We start from the raw sequence: 22,675 nt of genomic DNA, 5'->3' as shown, positions 1-22,675 counted from the left end.
TTTGTGTTCCTAGTTTTGTTTTATTAGGATGTTGTGGGGTCTGTCCCAACATCTTTCTCAGTGTTATAGAGGCTTCATAGACCGTCAGTTTGGTAGTATTGAGTCTCTCATCTATGTATATATATAAATATTCTATTTTGAGACACGAATTGCCTTTTTGGCCAGTTTTTGTCAGTTAGGTTGTTTTATGACCTTTCATTGCATTGAGTTATTCTGTTGAGTTAAGTTTCCACTGAGTTAAGAAATTCAGGCCAAGGGATCGCTTGGGGGCCAACAATGGTCTTCGAGTGCCGGCCACGTCCAGGGTGTAGGCTCGGGGCGTAACTGAAAAGGCCCAAAATAGTCTCTCATGTTTGGGTTAACACTCAAAGGTATCCTTGAGTTTTCACATTGAGCATTAACAGTCCCTCATGTTTGCAATATTAGTGCAATTTTGGTCCTCTTCCTAGATTTTTCCTATATTTTAACATTGTTTTTATCCATAATTTATGTATGGAATGTTCAATCGTCATTTTATATATTTAGTAGAAATAATAACTCTGGGTGAGAAAATGTGAGAAGAAAAACACCTTGTTTTGTTTAGTAGAAATTGTATTGCAGGTAAAGTCGAGAGGTTCATCACGACGATTCCATGTGCAATAGTACATTTTTTTCTTTTCTTGCAACGTCATATGTCAAGATGTTCTTAGTTTAGCTGCAATAATATTTCTACTGAACAAAACAATTTGTTCTTCTTCTCACCTTCTCTCACATAGAGTTATTATTTCTACTAAAATATATAAAAAGACGATTGAACATTCCTTACAGTGGCAGAGCCATCTTACAAGAAGGGGGTTCATCCGAACCCCCTTCGGAGAAAAATTATATTATTTATACATGGTTAAAATAATTCTTTAGGTATATATAGTAGATGTCGAACCCCTTCGGCTACTTCGTATGTCTATTTTTTCAAATTTTGAACCCCTTTATTGAAAATCCTAACTCCGCCACTGAATTTCCTTACATAAAATTGTGGATAAAATTAATTTTAAAATATAGGCAAAAGTTTAGGGGAGGACCAAAAGTGCACCAATATTGCTAACATGAGGGACTATTAGTGCTCCATGTGAAAACTCAAGGATGACTTTGAGTCTTAACCTAAAGATGAGAGACTATTTTGGGCCCTTTCTCGGTATCTGCTTAATGAAGATCAGACTTGGATAGGTTAATAACTTGCATTCATGACAACAAATAAAGGATTTAGCAACAATAAATATGGATATTTATAACCCCACTCTATATAAATGTCACTGAAGGCTTTAAAAACTCAGAATGCAAGGACATTAATTTATTTACAACTAAATGTTTTGTGGGAACAAATATTACCACTAAATGTTTCTTTTATTATAGTCATCATCCATTATCACCTGAAGGACATTGGCATGGCAGAATGTTGTTAATAAGGTGCGAATTTGTCAAAACTCAAAATCGAAGAGCTACTACATCTTCTCTAGAATTTTTGAACTTGTGTACCAGGTTCAGTTCCTCCCGGAATAGAATTCAAGTTTTCCTTGTAAGAAGCAACTCTCAAACTTCTCGGAGAACCACCTAAACTAAATTACCGGGTTTTTCCAGAATTCAGATCATAGAAAATCAGATAACCGGTTATACTCTGAAAAATCAATAAGTGATGCTTCCAAGCACCTAATGGAGATTCAATAGGAAGACGTCCAATTGTGTATTTCTTAAACCAAGACTCATACACACCATATTCCCTCATTGTTTGCGTTGGATCAATATCTGATTTTGAATCCGGATAGCAAATCAACGTTAGACACTCACTTAAAATCACGAGAGCATAACACGTTCTGCCAAAGAAATGACAATTATTAGGCATTTTCATGACGCGAAATACCTCTGTTCTGATATCAAAACAGAGAATTGAAACAATGTCTTCTGTGTTTGGAATTGCAAACCAATGACAAGAATCCTTATAAAATATTTGAGAACAAGGTAAATAGTACATCGAGGGAAACTGTTGATCTACATGATCCGATTCTCTCCAAGAATCTATACACACGTCATATACCTCGATTTTTCTCTTCCTCGCGTCAGGATCTCTGTAAGGTGGATCCGTCTATACTTCAGCAATCTTAACAACCTTGTAATCATTATTAATTTGATCGAACCCAAAGCCAACACCTTCAATACAACGACGAAAACCTGGTGGACTACCAAAGGGACTAGGAGGTAGAACCCTATAATATCTTGTAGCTGGATTAAATAAGACAGCGCTAGTGTTACTGACTAAAGCAATTAAACCATGGGAAGGACCAATGAGCTGATCATAATTCCTACTACGAGGGGAGGTGAGATATGGCACATCGATATCTGAAAAGATCGGGTTAATATAATTAGCATCAGTTTCATAAAGAAATGAGAAGATTGTTTTATATTGATTAAGTTCTTCTTCGATGGAGCGCTTGAATAGGATAAATTCTTCTTGGGTTGTTGTGGTACGATTTAGATAAAGATTGATGAAAGTAGATGATTGTATAACAGTGTAAAAAAATTTAGAGATACAGTTGAATCTTATGAGAGATTTTACTGGAAACTTCAAATGTATAAATATGATTAGATCTTCAGGCAATTTATTCATAAGACCATGGACCATAATTGATTGCATGCAAGTTTCCTAAACATTTCAATTGGATAAAAAAGCTTATACTATGCTGCTTCAGATCCCTACTCATAGGTTATTTTCCTTTGGTTGTCATTATTGTTTTGGAGCGAAAGGAAAAATATGTGGTGCATAAATTTTCCCTTTTTTTAAATATATATTTGGGCTCTAAGGAAAGAGTGAAAAATAATATTGGTAGAAGAGTAATCTACAAATAATGTAACTATATAGTTTGTGAAAAAAAATAGAAAGTATGACTAGTGTATGGTGATGTGTGTAAGAAAATAGTTTGTGAAATAAATAAGTAGAATGTATGACTAATATTTAGTGATGTGTTTAAAAAAATATCAAGTATGACTAGTATATGGTTGTGTGTAAGAAAATAGATTGTGTGAAAAATACTAGTAAGTTTGGCTATTATTATAATGAGGTGTCTTAAAGAAAAGAATGTTATCTCTTTTAAGTTTATAGTTGTCTTTTAAAATTATTTTTTTCTGGTATAAAGGGATATATACTATATTAATAACTAATATGCATCAGGTAAATCTGTTTGTCCGCTACCAAGGATTGGGGGACGGGGAGAATACTAATACTATTACAACTATTTATGGTAATTACTGGAGATTTTAGCCTAAGAAAACAAGTTTATGCTTTGACTGCTTCAATATCATTCGAAACAAACAAAGGTAGAACTTTTCAAAAGATGAAGAAGTTAGCTTGCTCCATGTTTGTGCCCTCCTTTGCAAGCGTATCTTCCACGTGATTTGTTTCTCTGTAACTATGGTACATGGGGTTCCCCAGCTGGCAAAACATATCTCTGCAATCACATAAAATATTGATATATAATAGATAATCATTAGCAATAAAGTTTATAATTTCCTTGCAATTCACATTGATTTCTATGAGTATTATATTTTCCATACTGACAACTCTTGGTGTCTTGTTATTTACCGTGAATATTGTCTCTCCAAAATTACAAATTTTCTTCCCCAATCCGCTACAAGCAGACATACACCTAAATTGTCCTTTTTCTCAATTTTGACAATTTTTAACACTTCAACTACAAATTATATATATATATAAAAGGAGAAACATAGACAAGGTGATGTGACACCTCTCTATGACCTCTATTTCTATTTTTCTTTTTTCTCCTTTTTTTTGGCTTTTTTACTTCATTTCTTTTTATTAAATAGTTTGTTTATTAATTAAAAAATTCAATCATATTTACTATTCTAATTATATCTAATAAGTTACAAAAAAACCTCCATCTATTAATATTCCCTATTTAAATAACATGTCTTTTCAAATCCTTTCTAACTATTCTTATGGTTTACATAATCTATAAATAACAATTATCTAAGGAGATGTTGAATGTTCATTTTCATTTTCTTATTCTTTCTTTTTATTAGTATAGTTTATCCCTCTTTTTAATCTTTTTGTTTTCTTCATCTTCTTCATAAATTATGTACTTCATAATATCACCATATGGTATTCATTTTGATAAAGATCATAGATAAATTTATTAAAATTCATCTTAGAGATCATAGATATATTCTTTAAGATTCATCACATAAATGTTCACATTACGTTGGTACAAGTTCATCAAAATGAAGAACGAAGCTTAATGATCTTGAAAGATTTCATCAAAAGAGATGGTCATATTAGTACAATAGCTTGAATGGTTTCCAAATATTTTGAAGATTCATTCATGTGTTGTTTTGATTTCAATTATATTATTCTACTCTTTTTTATTTTATTTTGATTAGATATATAATTTTCTTTTATTCAGCAAAAATGAAATTATGAAACTATACTAACCAACATATTAGAAAGAGCAATTAACATTTTTTACTCATTTAACGTTGCACTTCTTCTTATTATTATTATGTGAATGAATGAATATGAAAAGTTATATGGTTTTATTTTTGTGTATATATGTTTATTAATTTCTAATTAATATTTTAAATTTTTGTCATAGTTGAAATATATAATATTACCCTTGATACATTTCTCATAACTATTACTTATTGTTGCCCTTAAAAATATATATGATATGATTTATCATATTAAAAAACAGTCCCAGACTAAAAAAATACTATTTCTTTAACTTCTTTTAATTATTGTAAAAAAAACAAAAACTTTAAATTTCCTCATTTAATTCTCCCAATAACATATCTATGTAGTATGATCGGATACATAAAATATTTTTCTTTATGATATTATGAATTTATTTATTTTTAACTAAAAGACCAAAGAGCTAGATTTTTGTAAAAATTAGGCAAATGACATATAGTATAAGAAAGAAATTACTTCCTTTCCCTACTCTTTCATTAATTACCAAAAATTGCTTTTTTTAGTGTTTTTCGGATACATAATATAGCAGTGTGGATACTTAATATAGCAGCGCAGATACTTTAATTAATAACCGGGGGATACTTAAATTATTAAGTTGTTAGCAACACGGATACTTAATTAACGGGCGGATGCATAATATAGCAGCACGAATATTTTAATTAATAACGAGCGGATACTTAAATTATTAAGTTGTTAGCAGCACAGATACTTAATTAACGGCGGATGCATAATATAGCAGCGCAGATACTTTAATTAATAACGGACGGATACTTAAACTAATAAAATATTCGGTTAAGTTGAATTGAGGGAAAATAAGGGATTTTTATATTTTAGTAAAAGAGTAGGAAAATATTGAGAATAGGTAAATAAATGTTGTGTATTTAAGTAATTTTTCCTAGATTTTAATATCAAAATAAGAGCAATATACATCAAATGATCAGGCCCAAGTCAGCAGGCCCAATCAATAAAGTAAGGAAAGAAAGAATAACAATAAACAAACAAATAAAGAGAATTTAGAAATGAAAAGAATTAAAATCTGGAATAACAGAACTAAAAGTGAAAAGAGGAAAGTGAAGAGTTGTCCTCTTCAAACTTCAATCGACATCTCCAAGAGGTGCAACTGCTCTCCACCGATCAATCATGTTCTTCCACATCTCCACCGATCAATCGACAATTTCACCTCTAAACCCGTCCTAAAGTTTGTTCTTCAAGAGGCGCAACTGCTCCAATCATAGACGGAAAAACAGGTGAAGAACTAACATTTCCACTTTGAGCCCGTTTGGATTGACTTAAAAAAAAGTAATTTTTAAGTCAAAAATAAAAAGTCAAATTGAAATGATTTTTAAGTCAAAAAATAAAAAGTAGAGGGTGACCTACTTTTGATTTCTGACTTATTTTAACTCACTTTTAATTTACTATAAGTCATTGTTTACCTTGTCAAACACTTTCTAACTTATTTTAGATTATTTTTTATATTTGTCAAACACTTTCAAAAATCAAAAACTGACTTAAAAGTATGTTTGATCAACTTTTAAGTTAATCCAAACGGACTCTTCGTCTTTTTTCCGTTGATAAGCTTGTCTCTTTGTTGTTGTAGCTGACCTCTTGAAGGTGTACATTCATTTCGACTTCATCATAGATTAGGGAAGAGGCAAATTCATGATCGAGCTTCTCCATTTCCATCGATAACCTCAACAATGTTTATGATATAATGAATAAGATGTATATACATAATATTTTTTAATATGGTTTTACTGCAATAAATGTACATATGTGATAAATATGCATTTAACTTATAATTATTTAAAGCAAAAATAATTTATCTTAAATTTTCCACATTAAAGAAGGAGTTATCTTTTGAATAGATATATTATTATCAGGGGCGGATCTATAGTGTGTCCAGGGGGGTCATCCGACCCCCCTCGAAAAAAAAATCACACTATATATATAAGATCAATTTTTTTGTGTACGTGTATATATTTAAAATTGAACCCCTTGAGCATATGTCAAAGGAGTAGCTCAGTGGTTTATGGGGGTTAGGATTCAGCCTATGTGAGCTTTGGGTCACGGGTTCGATTCCAGGCAACAACATTTTTTTTATTTGAACCCCCTTGATAGAATTCCTGCCTCCGCCACTGATTATTATCATATATATTTTTTAGTGATGACTACAATACTAATTAGCTTAACATTATAAAACTCTTCCATTGCTCTACATGTGTGTAATAATTTAAAATTTATTAAATATAATTTTATAAAATGATTGGGATTATATTAAACTAGTGAATTTGACCGCACTTCGCACGGTTTATAAAAAAATCAATAAATTGAAAATAATATTTTTATAACTTCATAAGAGAAAATAAATTTTAATTTTGTTATATTGATTAAAACACAAAAATAATATTTTTATTGATAGATGAACCGCATTTAAAAATAAATAAATTTGCATTTCAAATAAAAGAAAAATGAAATAAAACCTAATAAAACTAAAATCACAAAAACACAAACACACAACATATTTTTTAACAAAGTTAAGTACATATGACATTATTATGCATATTTGATATAGGCTTTGAGACAATATATTGAAAAGAGCATAAAATATTTTCTTCAAAAAATTGATGAATCATTGTATGTACAGTAATGTGGTTGTCTAAACAATGATACTTACTCATGGCATCTCTATGAAAAACTTGCATAATTATTCTTTCTAAACTCATTTAGCACACTTCTATGGTGACAATAGAGAGAATGGTTGATCATCTAATTTAGGAATAATTTCACCAAGTAAGAGGAGTCCTGTAATTTATTTATTTTTATGACAAGGGAAACCCGCAGCCGCTACATTTTGGGTGCGCACAGGATAAAACTTCGCTCCTATGCAATAGCTTACAAACCACATAAGAGAGGTAACCCGCACTAGGCAAGCCCGGTGTGACGAGCTCGACCCAGAAGGCAAACCCCTTACTTTCGCTGGCAAGGGGTTTCGAACTTGAGACCTCCAACATGGAAGTCCCAAGCCCAAACCACTAGGACACCCAGAAGGGTAGAGGAGTCCTATAATTGACATACAAACATCTAATGTAACAAAATATTGTGAAAATCTATGATTACTATCGAGATAAAATTCTCAACTCCTACTTGTATGTGAATCCCTAGTTTTCCCCCACAAATTTTCTCATCAATCATCTCAATTTGTTCTTTGTCTCATGGATGACTTTGTATTCCACATTAGTTAGTCCACTTGCCAAACACATTCTATAAAAAAAAAAAAACTTCAACATACATAATTTCACAATACATTATGAGAATTAAGGTGATCAAGAAGTCAAATAAGAGATTAAACATACCAAAGAGAATTTAATTAAGGGCCCGTTTGGCCATGCGATATGGTATCATGATATGGAATCATGATACGGTATTATGATATGGAATCATATGATGAAATTGAAGGTTTGTTTGGACATGCGATATGGAATTTTTATGTTGTATATTTTCTCATAAACATAAAAATCTCATAAGTTGTAAAACTATTAAAATAGCCCCAATTGTTTATTCAATCTTATCAAATAAACAAAAAATTATAAAATCGCATAATAAATTATTACAAAGTTATTTGTTCTCCACTTAAGTAATTGTTTCATCACACTTTAATTTAATAAAAAAAATTGAACATAAATTGTAGTGTACTAGTCTTTAATATAATCCTCCCACATAGTACGGACAATTTCCTCACGTTGAACTTGCATTTCTCAATCATGTGACCGAGAAGACGAACCAACATTGTTACTTTGAGCCATTTGTTGGTCAATATCCTCCGCAACTATATCTTCATGTTCATAGACCATAAATATTTCATCACTACTTTGGTATTCTCGCAAATAATTATGTAACACTGCACAAGCTATGACAATTTTCACTTGTGTATCAATATCATAATGGTTTATGCCTTGTTTCAGTATTTTAAATCTATTTTCCAATCTCCAAAAGTCCATTCAATCACATTGCGCAGAGATGAATGCCTATAATTAAATAGTTCTTTGACATTTTGAGGCTCTCTTTCACTTCCTCGGTAATCTTGCAAATGATAGCGTAGTCCTTTGTATGGAGCTAAAAATCCTTTAGTGTTTCGGAAACCAGCATCAACAACATAATATTTATCTATCAAAAAATATTTTATAAAGAATTACTAAAAGCATATGTGACGTAAATGAGACAACTTTGTGTAAATAAATAATATTTATTCTAAGGATGTAATTTAAAGTTACCATGTGGCGGAAATGGAAATTGTGACGTTGGTTCAACAAGTGCATTCTCAAGTACTTTACTATCATGTGCAGTACCTTACCAACCAGCAACAACAAAGGTAAATCGCATATCAAAATCACAAGCACATAAGACATTTTGTGATGTTCTTCCTTTGCGATTACGATATGTTTGTTGCACCGCTTTAGGAACCTCCGCTTCTATATATGTTCCATCAATCGCACCAACACAATACTACCAAATAAAAAATACATCAATATTAGTTTAGTGAACATAAAATAAATTGGAAGCATTATAGAATGCACTTCATAAAAATAATGTTTGTAAGAGTAATAAAAATAGTGCTTCCAAGACAATGCAAAGTCATATACTAAATATTATATCTTTAAACAAAGTTGATAGGAAATATGTAACTAAATACTAATAACTTACACATAAAATATAAATGTGCACTTATTAAGGCCATAAAATAAATTTATTAATGTGATTGAAATTTTACCATAAACCAAGGCCAAAATCGAGTATTATGTTGAATTTTGGAATGTACACCAGTCATACTTTTTGGTTGTATAAATGCTGGTGTCATCTTGCTAATTGCCTCGGTAACTATTTTAACATGCCAGTTAATTGTTTCAAGTGAATGTTGGTGAGAATAATAAATTTTAAAAAGTAATGATGTGATTATAAATTTTATTTACATATGAAACAAATGGTTAGTAGATATAAATATGGGGTTGTTTTAACAAAATATAATCTCATGGATCAATTATTGTATTAAAATATCTCAAATCATGATATGGAATCACCATATAATTCCATATCATGGTTTTGGAGAATATGGTATCACCTCTCATTATATGGAATCATGAGATTGAATCAACGTAAAATCGCATGTCCAAATGCTGATTTCATCTCACGATACCATATCGTGATATGGTATCGCATGGCCAAACGCCTATTTAGTGTCATCTAGGTTTCATATGTGAAGAGTGAAAAATTATAAATCAATTCACCTTTTGTCTTGAGATAAATCGCATTCTACATTCTTCAAATCTTATTCCTTATCTTCAAATCATGTCTATTATAATAACCAACTCTGGAAAAAAAAGAAAAATATGTCTGACTAACAATCAAGTTAAAAAACATATATTAAACAAGCTACTACATGAAGAAAAAAAATACACTTCCAATCTATATATAGTACAAAAATATAGAATATGAAAAGACACAAAATTTATTAAAATATAATTACTCAAAGATTAATACATAATAATTAATATAATTGAAAATAAAGAAATAGTTGATGAAAAAAACGGAAAGGAAGAAAACTTACAGCTAATCATTAATTTCACAATTAAGAAAAATTAAAATCACTTAATTAGTGCTAATTTTTAGTCATTGGTTATTTTGGTATAAGAAAACTTACAGCTAATCAAATTAATGTTTCTTTTTGGTTAATTTTAGTTACCTCCAATTTAGTAGTAATTTAATTTAATATTAAATTAAGCAAAATTCACGTTCCTTTTTAAGTCAATGTTATACTTAAATTAATATTATTTTTTTGGTTAGTTTTAGTTACTATCGATTTAGCAGTAAGTTAATCAAATTAAACTAAGAAAGCTAACGTTCCCTTTTTAGTTATTGTACATTTGTAGTCATTGTATCATTAGTTTTGGAAGAAATAAATGTTAAGAAGGCCCATAATAAGGGAAGAGAATAATTTTTTAACATATTTTTGAACAGAAAATGAAGGTAAAAATTAAAAATTTTGAAAAAATAAATAAATAGTGATACTGATCATTGAAGCATGCCACATCAGCGAACTGATATTCAGCTTTATATATATATATATATATATATATATATATATATATATATATATATATTCATGATTATATTAGTCCAAATAAATCATGGATTAATATAATTGGGCTAATTATTCAAGTCCAATAAATATTGATTTAATTAAAGTCAAAATTAATTGATTTTGGCTACAATAGATGAACTCAATTTGCTAAGTCCAATGTCATCTTATCCTAGAGGCCTATTCTTTTGGAGCCACGTGGAAAATGACGTGGCATGCCAAGTCAAACAATAAGCCAATAGGATCATGACATGTGTCAAAGATGACAAGATCGTTCCATAAAGTCCATATGCCACGTCACTTAAATCTGATTGGCCGAAGGGAATCCTATTCCAATCGCAGCTCCCCTATTTTAAAACTATAAATAGGGGTCCTCATAATTCAGAAAAGGGGCCGAAAATTCTAAATAAGAAGCTAGAGAAAATTCGTGGTACAAATGCCATAAAATTCTCTATAAAGCTACAAATTTAAGAATTCAAGCATTCAAGTTCAAGAACGATCAAGATCAACACCATCGGATTCAAGAACAAGCTCGAAGCCCTTGAATTCAAGTAAAAGTCAAGATCAAGTTCCTCGGAGATTCAAGAACAACCTTGAAACCCCTTGAATTTATATTTGAAAAGGCGAATTCAAAGGTATCATAGAGATTGTAACACTCGCACTTTGAAATAATAAATACGATTGTTGCATAATTTTCCATTCTTGATTATTATTTTCTCGACGCGAATTTTATTGTCTACTAATTCAGGCATGCCCAGTGGGACAATCTCTACCTCTCATCTCAACTTTTCAAGCATCAAAGAATATCGAGATGACTTCCATAAAGAACAACTCTCAATCAACTGCCTCTAAGGCCACTAGCTCAAAATTCTCTATTGAAGTTGAAGGAATTCTTGGTGTTACCTTTGAAAGTTTCGGAGCTGTTATGAGGAGCAAGGCTGCTATACTAGGACAAAAAACACTTCAAGTGTCGTCCGCATCAACTCTTGTTTTTGGGTCTTCGACTCCAAAAGGAGCAAGTTCCTCCACAAATGCTCTAAAATGAGAAAGCAGTGTTGCTGAAAAGATCTAGAAGACATTGGCTCTACTTGAGCAATCTGGTTCCAAGAACTCTACCACAAGGGAGAACTATGATTCAACTAATGAATCATCTCCACATGCATCGCGTAATGTCAGTTCGCTGAAGATTAATTTACGCGTCAATCCATGCTACTCTCCTACATCTCAAATGATCATGCAAGCGATGGTGAATGTTACTTCCTCTCTTGAGGAACAACTCAAAAATTTGATGAAGTTGGTTGAAGGATTGACAAAGCATGTTCAACATCAAGAGTCTCGAATTGATGAGTTGATGGATAGGATGGAAGGACTTTTAGATGGAGAAGTGAGCCATGCGCCTGGAAAGGATGTTGAAGTTCAAGAGATCAGAGAGCCTGCGAGGAAAACACCACTTGTTAATGAAATGCTAGTTTCTTCTAAAGGAATGATCCCACTCAATCGCTTGAAGGAGTTCATTGAAGGCACAATCAAAGATAAGTATGAAGTCTCCCTCAAGTCTTCTCATATATATGCCAAGCCATACACTGTAAGAATTGATAACTTCAAAATGCCTGTTGGTTATCAACCTCCCAAATTTCAACAATTTGAGGGTAAAGGAAATCCAAAACAACATGCTGCACACTTTGTGGAGACATGTAATAATACTGGAACCTACGGATACCATCTTGTCAAACAGTTTGTCCGCTCTCTACGAGGAAATGCCTTTGATTGGTACACAGATCTTGAGCCTAATTCTATTGATAGTTGGGAGCAACTAAAGCACGAGTTTCTCAATCGCTTCTAAAGCACGAGGCATTTGATGAGCAGGGTAGAACTCATGAATACTCGCCAAAGAAAGGATGAACCGGTTATAAATTTCATAAATCGATGGAGGAACGCAAGCCTAAATTGCAAGGATAGGCTTAGTGAAGCTTCTGCAATAGAATGTGTATCTAAGGAATGCACTGAGAGCTTATTTACATCTTACAAGGAATAAAACCAAAATCCTTCAAAGATATATCTACTCGCGCTCATGATATGTGTCCCGCCCCGAGCTACCCCCGAGACGCGGACACGGGACCTAGGACCACAAGTAATCCCAAGCTAACCCTGTTGGCATGATCATGAGCCTACTAAAGATAATAAATTGATGCAGAAGCTAAATCATAAATAAAATGAAAAGATAGGGAATACCCATATACTATAACTGAGATATATGAAAACTGATGAGTTTAATACAAAGAAAATATTAACTCAATACTAAGCTGAATCTAACTATGTCTGAAAATAGCCTCTAACTGATTAGAAATGTTGGGACAGGCCTCAGCTAAGTCTAGCAAAACTGAAACTAAAGGACTAAAAATATTACTGAAAAGAGACTCATGACTATTGTCCTCGGAGAATGAGGACTCACCACTGATTCTGCTGAACTGGAGATCGGGAACCGATCTAAGCATGATCTGGATGCTGAGAACCTGAACCTACATCACGAGAAGATGTAGCGCACGTATGCGTCAGTACTTGAAAGGTACTGAGCATGCAGGATAGAGTAAAGTTGAAATAAGATATAACTGAACAAAGCAATAAAGCAATGAAATAATCTGAACATGATATAGATACTGAATAATGAGCTAACTGAATGCAATGACCAATTTATAATATGCTAAGACTGAATACTGAATATACTGATACATGGTCAATGCAATAAAATTTGACTGGACTGTGGGAGATACTAACAACCGACATAAAACCACATGAGCTAAATGTGGAGTTCGATGTATACGCCCCATCGAGAGGACCCAATACACCCTGCCAAAGGTGTAGAGGCATACTGGCATGATCACTAACTGATATTGCCCACAGAAGGGACTTACACCTACGTGGCTCGTAGTTCTGGGACTATATGGGTACGCTGAACCCTAGTCCAACTCGGTATTATGCTACTCCCAACAGATTAAGTGATTAACACATTATGACTGAACTTATGTAATACTGGATAGCTCAAAACTGAACATGCAAAACTAACAATGCAACAATTAATCTGATAATGATGCATTTATAAACTAAGGCATGTATAATTGAATACTGAAATATCTGACCTAGCATGTGTAATTCAAGAACTAAAGAAATACATATCTAGGGTTCTGAAATTCATGCAATAAACTGAAAAATAACATGATAATCTGATTTGGAACATTTAAATAACTAATTCATGATGATCTGTTGAAATTCTAGAAACCCTAGGTCTGTACATAATCATGAAAGCAAGAATCTGACTGAATTCTAGGGACCTAATGGGCGAAAGGAACCAACTAGTGAAATCCCACATACCTGGTGACGAATTTCATGGAGAAATCCTTTGATTTCTGGGTAGGAACTGAAGAAAACTTGTTGCATTCTTGAACTAGGGTTCTTGAGCTTTTTTCTCCTCTTACACTATAAGTTTCTAAGTTTTGATTAATGATTTGATTTAGGTAAGTTCTAGATATGTTTCTAGGCTTAAACTAACTAAAACCTCATAATTTAGGGTCTAAACGACGTAGCTTAGGTGTCCAACAAAATAGGAAAAGACCAAAATGACCCTGACTTAAAATCTGCTGAAGCGAACTACGGATTGATCGACGATCCGTCGATGGATCCACGATCTGTCCTGTTAGTCCGTCGATGACTTCAGAGGCCAGGTTCTGAGGGCCTCAACCTATGGACTGATCGACGATCCGTCGATGGATCCACGATCTATCAAGTCAGTCTGTGGGTCATGCCTTAGAATGGTTTTGTCTGAATTTTCGGGGATGGTTGCAGATGCAAACCACGGACCACCAGCACGGGTCGTGGGTCACCCTACGGTCCGTGGGTTGCACCTGCAACTTCTGTAAATCTGCATGAAGTTCTGTTTTTGGATACAGGGTGTTACATTATCTCCCCCTTGAGAACATTCGTCCTCGAATGATGACTAAACTAGCTGAAATAGAGGGAAATGGCTGCAATCCCTACCACTAAATACTGAGAGCTGAATTTCTGACCGAACTGAGTTCCAAGAACATGCAAATACGTTGAAAATGTAAGTATAAACTGAAGGAACATAATTCTAAGACTAAATTTACGCATGAATGATTGAAAAATTGAAGAGGAACTATTACCTCAAGATGGAATGGAATCGGAAGGAAAGAGGTGAGGATATTTGGACTTCATGGCTACTTCTGCTTCCCAAGTAGCTCCCTCTACGGACTGACTCCTCCACAAAACCTTGATTGAAGCGACTTCTTTGTTTCTCAACCTTCTAACCTGATGATCAAGAATCTCAACTGGTACATCCTCATAAGAAAGGCTATCATTTACAACTACAATCTCTAATGGGACTACGGATGCTGGATCACCCACACAATTCTTCAAAAGTGAAATGTGAAAGACTGGATGCACTACTGCTAAATCTGCTGGCAACTCTAACTCATAAGCCACTTTACCAATCCTTTTCAAGATCCGGTAAGGGCCTACATATCTGTGACTGAGCTTCATTTTCTTGCCAAATCTCATCACCCCCTTCATAGGTGACACTTTCAGGAAAACCCAATCATCAACTTGGAACTCTAGTTCCCTTTTTCTCACATCGTCATAAGACTTTTGGCGACTCTGGGCAGTCTTAAGTCTATCTCTAATGAGTTGCACTTTCTCCATAGCATCAAGGAATGAATCTGGTCCTATCAAGGCTGCTTTACCTACTTCAAACCAACCAACTGGAGATCTACATCTACTCTCATATAATACCTCATAAGGGGCCATCTGAATGCTGGAATGGTAACTATTGTTGTAGGTGAACTCAATAAGAGGAAGGTGATCGTCCCAACTACCCTTGAAGTCGATCACACAAGCTCTCAACATGTCCTCTAAGGTCTGAATGGTACGCTCTGCCTGACCATCCGTCTGTGGATGAAATGTTGTGTTAAGGTTAACCTGAGTACCAAGACCCTTTTGAAATGACTTCCAGAAATGAGAGGTAAACTGAGGACCTCTATATGAGATGATAGACAAAGGAACCCCATGCAACCTCACAATCTCATTAATGTAAATCTTGGTGTAATCCTCCACCGAATATGTAGTCTTGACCGCCAAAAAGTGAGAAGACTTAGTAACCATATCAATAATCACCCAAATGGAGTCATGTTGTCTGCGAGTACGAGGTAAACCTGTGATGAAGTCTATGTCGATCACTTCCGACTTCCAAGTAGGAATGTCAATCTCTTGAGTCATGCCTCCTGGTTTCTGATGTTCTACCTTGACTTGCTGGCAATTGGGGCACTTAGCCACAAAGTCTGCTATATCTCTTTTCATACCATTCCACCAATAGACTTCCCGCAGATCGCCGTACATCTTAGTGGCGTCTGGATGGATAGAATATCTGGATTTATGGGCCTATGCAAGGATATGTTGTCTCAACTCACCCATATTAGGAACAAATAATCGGCCTTGGTAGCGAAGCACACCATCTCCCCCTTAGGAGAAAACCTCCATTCTCTGATTGTGGACTGCAGCCTTAAGCTCAAGCAAGATTGGATCACTGTCTTGCTTTTCCTTAACCCCTACTACCAAAGAAGATTCTGCCCAATTTTGAACCGTTACACCACCATCTGATATGCTCATAAGACAAACTCTTAGGCAAGCAAGTCTGTGAACATACTTTGCTAGCTCTCTTTTTCTTCCTCAACATGTGTTGCACTACCCATAGATAGTCTGTTAAGGGCATCTGCTACTACATTTGCCTTACCAGGATGGTAATGCACACTCATATCATAATCTTTGAGGAACTCAAGCCACTTTCTCTGGCGAAGATTCAACTCTTTCTGGGTGAATACATACTAGAGGCTCTTATGGTCTGTGAACACATCTACATGAACACCATACAAGTAGTGTCTCCAAATCTTGAGTGCAAACACCACTGCTGCAATCTTGAGGTCATGAGTCGGATAATTCTTCTCATGCACCTTAAGCTGTCTGGAAGCATAAGCTATAACCTTACCTCGTTGCATCAACACAAAACCTAGGCCGACCCTAGATGCATCACAATAGATCACATAACCATCTGAACCCTCTGGTAGAGTCAAGACAGGAGTTGTAGTCAACCTAGTTTTCAATTCCGTGAAGCTTTTCTCACAATCATCTGACCACTGAAACTTCACCTTTTTCTGAGTCAACCTAGTCAATGGTGAGGCTATGGATGAAAATCCTTCCACGAACCGTCTGTAATAGCCCGCTAAACCTAAGAAACTTCTGATATCTGTAGCAGAGGTAGGTCTGGGCCATTGTTTCATTGCTTCTATCTTCTGGGAATCTACTCGAATTCCTTCACTAGACACAATATGCCCAAGGAAATCAACTGATTGTAACCAAAACTCGCACTTGTTAAATTTTGCAAATAACGGGCGATCTTTGAGAATTTGCAAAACAACTCTCAAATGACTCGCATGTTCTTCCTCATTCCTAGAGTAAATGAGGATATCATCAATATCTAAGTACTGCTTGAACACTCTGTTCATCAAATCCATGAAAGTTGCAGGAGCATTGGTTAGTCCAAATGACATAACTACAAATTTGTAATGACTATACCGAGTTCTGAAGGCTGTCTTCAGAATGTCACTATCTCTGACTTTAAGTTGATGATAACCTGATCTGAGGTCTATTTTTGCAAAATGACTAGCACCCTGAAGTTGATCGAACAAGGCATTAATCATGGGGATGGGATACTTATTCTTAATTGTGACCTTGTTCAGCTGCCTATAGTCAATGCACATTCTAATAGAACCATCTTTCTTCTTTACGAACAACACTGGTGCACCCCATGGCGAAATACTAGGTCTCATGAAGCCCTTATCTAGAAGGTCTTTCAACTCCTCTTTCAATTCCTTAAGCTCAGCTGGAGCCATTCTATAAGGAGGAATAGAGATAGGCTGGGTATTTGGAAAGAGATCAATCCCAAAGTCGATTTCCCTTTTAGGAGGAACTCTGGGAAGATCATCTGGAAATACTTTTGGAAACTCATTGACTACAGGGACTGACTCAAGAGTTGGGGATTCAAAACTAGAATCCTTAAACCGAACTAGATGATAGAGATAACCGTTAGAGATCATCTTTCTGGCCTTAAGGTAAGAAATGAATCGACCCATAGGCGTTAAGCTACTACCCTTCCATTCTAGGATTGGTTCGTCTGGAAACTGAAAAGGAACAATCCTAGTTCTACAATCAACTGAGGCATAACAGGAATGTAACCAATCCATGCCTAGAATGACATCGAAGTCTACCATTTCTAACTCTACAAGATCTGCTGAGGTGACTTTCTAAGAGACTATGACAGGGCAATTTCTGTATACCCGTCTAGCCATAACTGGTTCACCGACTGGAGTAGAAACTGAGAAGGGTTCTGAAAGAGTTTTTAGGCTAACACTGAATTGTACTGCTATCTAAGGAGTTACAAAAGATAAAGTAGCCCGTGGATCTAACAATTCATAAACATCAAGATCAAAGACTCGTAATGTACCAGTGACTACATCAGGAGAATCTTTCTGATCTTGACGAGCCTGAAGAGCATAGAGCCTGTTTTGGCGATGTCTGCCACTTGTTCCAGATGAGTTACCTTGCTGAGTCGGGCGACTTACTGGTGTTGATGAAGTTGTAGACTGAGATCTACCATTATTTCTTCATTGACCCTATCTAGAAAGACAATCCTTCAATCTATGACCAGACTGACCACACCTAAAAGATCCTTCCTTACCTACAAGGAACTCGCCCGGATGGTTCTTACTATATTTCGGGCAAGTTGGGTAAGTTTTGGTGCCTGAAACACTACCTTGAGACTTAGAGCCTGACGCCCTACCTTTCTGATCATTACGGAACCTAGGGGATGGAACACTAGCTGATGAAGGGGTTGGAGTTGAAGACTTCTGTTGAAACTGAGAGCAATTTCCACCACCCAATTTCTGTTGGGAATACTCGTAGTTACCTGTTCTTGCTTTCTTAGTCTTCTTAGCCTGTTCCCTAAGCTTATCACCCTCAACCTGTTGAGCATGAGTCATGAGTGTTCATGTCTCCTAACAACATAGCATTCATGCACTCTGTTTTCATTAAGTCTGACACCCCATAAAGAAACTTATTCATCTGAGCCCTGGAGTCAGCAACCATGTGAGGAGCATACCTGGAGAGTTGGTTAAACTTGAGCCCATACTCTTGGACAGTCATGTTACCCTGCCTTAAGTTCATCAATTCCTGGGCCCTTGTTTCTCTCAACTCTATGGGAAAAACCTGTCTAGAAAGGTTTCGCTGAAACAATCCCAACTAATAGGAGTTGCATCTATACCCTTGTTCTCCTTTCACTGAGTATACTAGATATGAGCCACATCCTTAAGTTGGTAAGATGCTAACTCAACCCGATCATTCCCAGTTACTTGCATCACTTCAAAGATCTTCTTGACCTCATCAATGAAGTTTTGGGGATCTTCTCCAACTTGCGATCCTAGGAACTCTGGCGGATTCATCTTAACAAAGTCTTGCACCCTGGCTGCAGCTGACCCAACATTGGCATTTACCAAAACTGGAGCCCGCTGATTGTTCTGGTTGGCCACACTCTGAGCCAACATCTGAATGGCATTCCTGAACTCTGCATTCAACACTTCTTGATTAGGGATTGGAGGAGCTGTATTTGCGTTCCTGGCATTAGCTCTACGAGGAGACATGATCACTGAAACGTAGAATATCGAGTTAGAATGGAATTTAGATCATACCTTACGCACGATAAGAGTACCAAGAAAGTGAAGTTTTCCTAAAACCCTTCATAGCCTCCCTCTCATTAGATGTGGTGCACTTCGCACCCATGAAAATGACTCTACTTAGTGCGGATTTTCACAATCCTAGGACACTTAAACCTAATGCTCTGATACCAAGTTTGTCACTCCCCGAGTTACCCCCGAGTCGCGGACAGGGGACCTAGGACCACAAGTGATCCCAAGCTAACCCTGCTGGCATGATCATGAGCCTACTAAAGATAATAAATTGATATGGAAGCTAAATCATAAATAAAATGAAAAGATGGGGAATACCCATATACTATAACTGAGATATATGAAAACTGATGAGTTTAATACAAAGATAATATTAACTCAATACTAAGCTGAATCTAACTATGTCTGAAAATAGCCTCTAACTGACTAGAAATGCTGGGACAGGCCCCAGCTAAGTCTAGCAAAACTGAAACTAAAGGACTAAAAATATTACTAAAAAGAGACTCATGACTATTGTCCTCGGAGAATGAGGGCTCACCACTGATTCTGCTGAACTGGAGATCGGGAACCGATTTAAGCGTGATCTGGATGTTGAGAACCTGAACCTATGTCACGAGAAGATGTAGCACATGTATGCGTCAGTACTTGAAAGGTACTGAGCATGCAGGATAGAGTAAAGTTGAAATAAGATATAACTGAACAAAGTAATAAAGCAATGAAATAATCTGAACATGATATAGATACTGAATACTGAGCTAACTGAATGCAATGACCAATTTATAACATGTTGAGACTGAATACTGAATATACTGATACATGGTCAATGCAATAGAATCTGACTGGACTGTGGGAGCTACTAACAACCGACATAAAACCACATGAGTTAAAGGTGGAGTCCGATGTATACGCCTCATCGAGAGGACCCAATACACCCGACCAAAGGTGTAGAGGCATGCTGGCGTGATCACTAACTGATATTGCCCACAGAGGGGACCTACACCTACGTGGCTCGTAGTTCTGGGATTATATGGGTACGTTGAACCTTAGTTCAACTCGATATTATGCTACTCCCAATAGATTAAGTGATTAACACATTATGACTGAATATATATAATACTGGATAACTCAAAACTGAACATGCAAAACTGACAATGCAACAATTAATCTGATAATGATGGATTCATAAATTGAGGCATGTATAATTGAATACTGAAATATCTGACCTAGCATGTGTAATTCAAGAACTAAAGAAATACATACCTAGGGTTCTGAAATTCATGCAATAAACTGAGAAATAACATAATAATTTGATTTGGAACATTTAAATAACTAATTCATGATGATCTGTTGAAATTCTAGAAACCCTAGGTCTGTTCATAATTATGGAATCAAGAAACTGACTGAATTCTAGGGACCTAATGGGCGAAAGGAACCCACTAGTGAAATTCCACATACCTGGTGACGAATTTCACGGAGAAATCCTTTGATTTCTGAGCTGGAACTGAAGAAAACTTGATGCGTTCTTGAACTAGGGTTCTTGACCTTTTTTCTCCTCGTACGCTATAAGTTTCTAAGTTTTGAATAATGATTTGATTTAGGTATGTTCTAGTTATGTTTCTAGGCTTAAACTGACTAAAACCTCATAATTTAGGGTCTAAACGACGTAGCTTTGGAGTCCAACAAAATAGGAAAAGACCAAAACGACTCTGCCCTATAATTTGCTGAAGTGACCTACGAACTGATCGACGATCCGTCGATGGATCCATGATCCATCCTGTCAGTTCATCGATGACTTCAGAGGCCAGGTTCTGAGGGCCTCGACCTACGGACTGATCGACGATTTGTCGATGGATCCACGATCCGTCAAGTCAGTCTGTGGGTCATGCCTTAGAATGGTTTTGTCTGAATTTCTGGGGATGGTTGCAGATGCGAACCACGGATCGCCATCACGGGTCGTGGGTCGCCCTACAGTCTGTGGGTAGCAAGAGTGAGTTGCACCTACAACTTCTGGAAATCTGCATTAAGTTATGTTTTTGGATACGGGGTGTTACAATATCGAGTTGAGCATGTTCTCTGGCGGAAATGATATGACATTTGTCCATGATCCTCGCAAAGGAAGAGACAAGCAAGAACGCAAAAGATGGAGCAAATTTGTGCCCAGAAATGACAACAAACAATCCATGAATGTTAATGTGTCGCCTACGAAGTTCTCCACGAATGAGGGCATGAAGCAAAATATGAGAACGACTTTCCAAGGACATTCAAATCAAACGTCAACACTAAGGGAGATGCAAGGGAAAAAAATATCCCTTCATGGATTCTGACGTTTCTGAAATTTTTGATGAGTTGCTCGAGTTAAAGCTCATTGACTTGCCAGAGATGAAGCGACCTGATGAAGTTGGAAAAGCTGATGACCCAAATTATTGCAAGTATCATAGACTTGTGAGTCATCCTCTTGAAAAATATTTTGTCTTCAAGGATAGAGTGATGTGATTGGTTCACGAAAAGAAAATTTTCCTTGATGATGAGGAGGCTAGTTCTAATCAGATCTTTATCACATTCGGCTCACTTGATCCGGTCCAAATATATATCTCTGAAAAGCATGAAGAAGAGCATTGGAGCAAGAAATTGATATAGATGGTGATGAAGGTTGGATTCTTGTGACTAGGTGAAGACGCAACAAGTCAAGCTTACGAAAAGAATCATTCGAGCAATCGATTATAAGGAAAATGGTGAAGAAATTGTAGAAGCAGAAATCAATCAAGCGCCCAAAAAGGGTAAAGGTAGAAGTGCATCACTACCAGAAACCCCAACGTCCTGTGACTCTAAAGGAATTCTTACCAAGTTCGTTCTGCACAAAGTCTACTCAAGACAATGTCGAGGCATCATGTTTCAGTGCTGATAAATAAGAAACAATAAGAATGTCCTGACAAAGAAGGAACAAATAGTGAATCCTCACCAAAAGTGTCTCTTAGTGACGAAGAAAAAACAAGGGAAATCTTGACAATGATGTCTTTTTCATATTCTGAAAAATCTATTGAACCTTCTTTCCTAGAAGCACATGCATGTGATACAAAAATCACATTTACATAAAATGATCTTCTATTTGGTGAAACACTACACAACCGTCCTTTGTATATGTTGGGTCACGTGTTAGAGAAGAATATAAATAGAATCTTAATAGATGAAGGATCTAGAGTCAACATTCTGCCTATCCACACATTG

The 22,675-nt window shown here is 35.5% G+C and overlaps 1 pseudogene; it reads right to left on the bottom strand.

The window, feature by feature from the left end:
* Positions 1–1,907: 1,907 nt before the first annotated feature.
* LOC125809042 (F-box protein CPR1-like) lies at positions 1,908–2,758 on the bottom strand (annotated as a pseudogene).
* Positions 2,759–22,675: the final 19,917 nt, after the last annotated feature.

Source organism: Solanum verrucosum, unplaced genomic scaffold, assembly GCF_900185275.1.
Source record: "Solanum verrucosum unplaced genomic scaffold, falcon-dt-bn FXZP01000296.1, whole genome shotgun sequence".
Classification (NCBI taxonomy): Eukaryota; Viridiplantae; Streptophyta; class Magnoliopsida; order Solanales; family Solanaceae; genus Solanum; species Solanum verrucosum.
The sequence above is the reverse complement of the archived record's forward strand: the minus strand, read 5'-3'. Positions and strand labels throughout refer to the sequence as shown.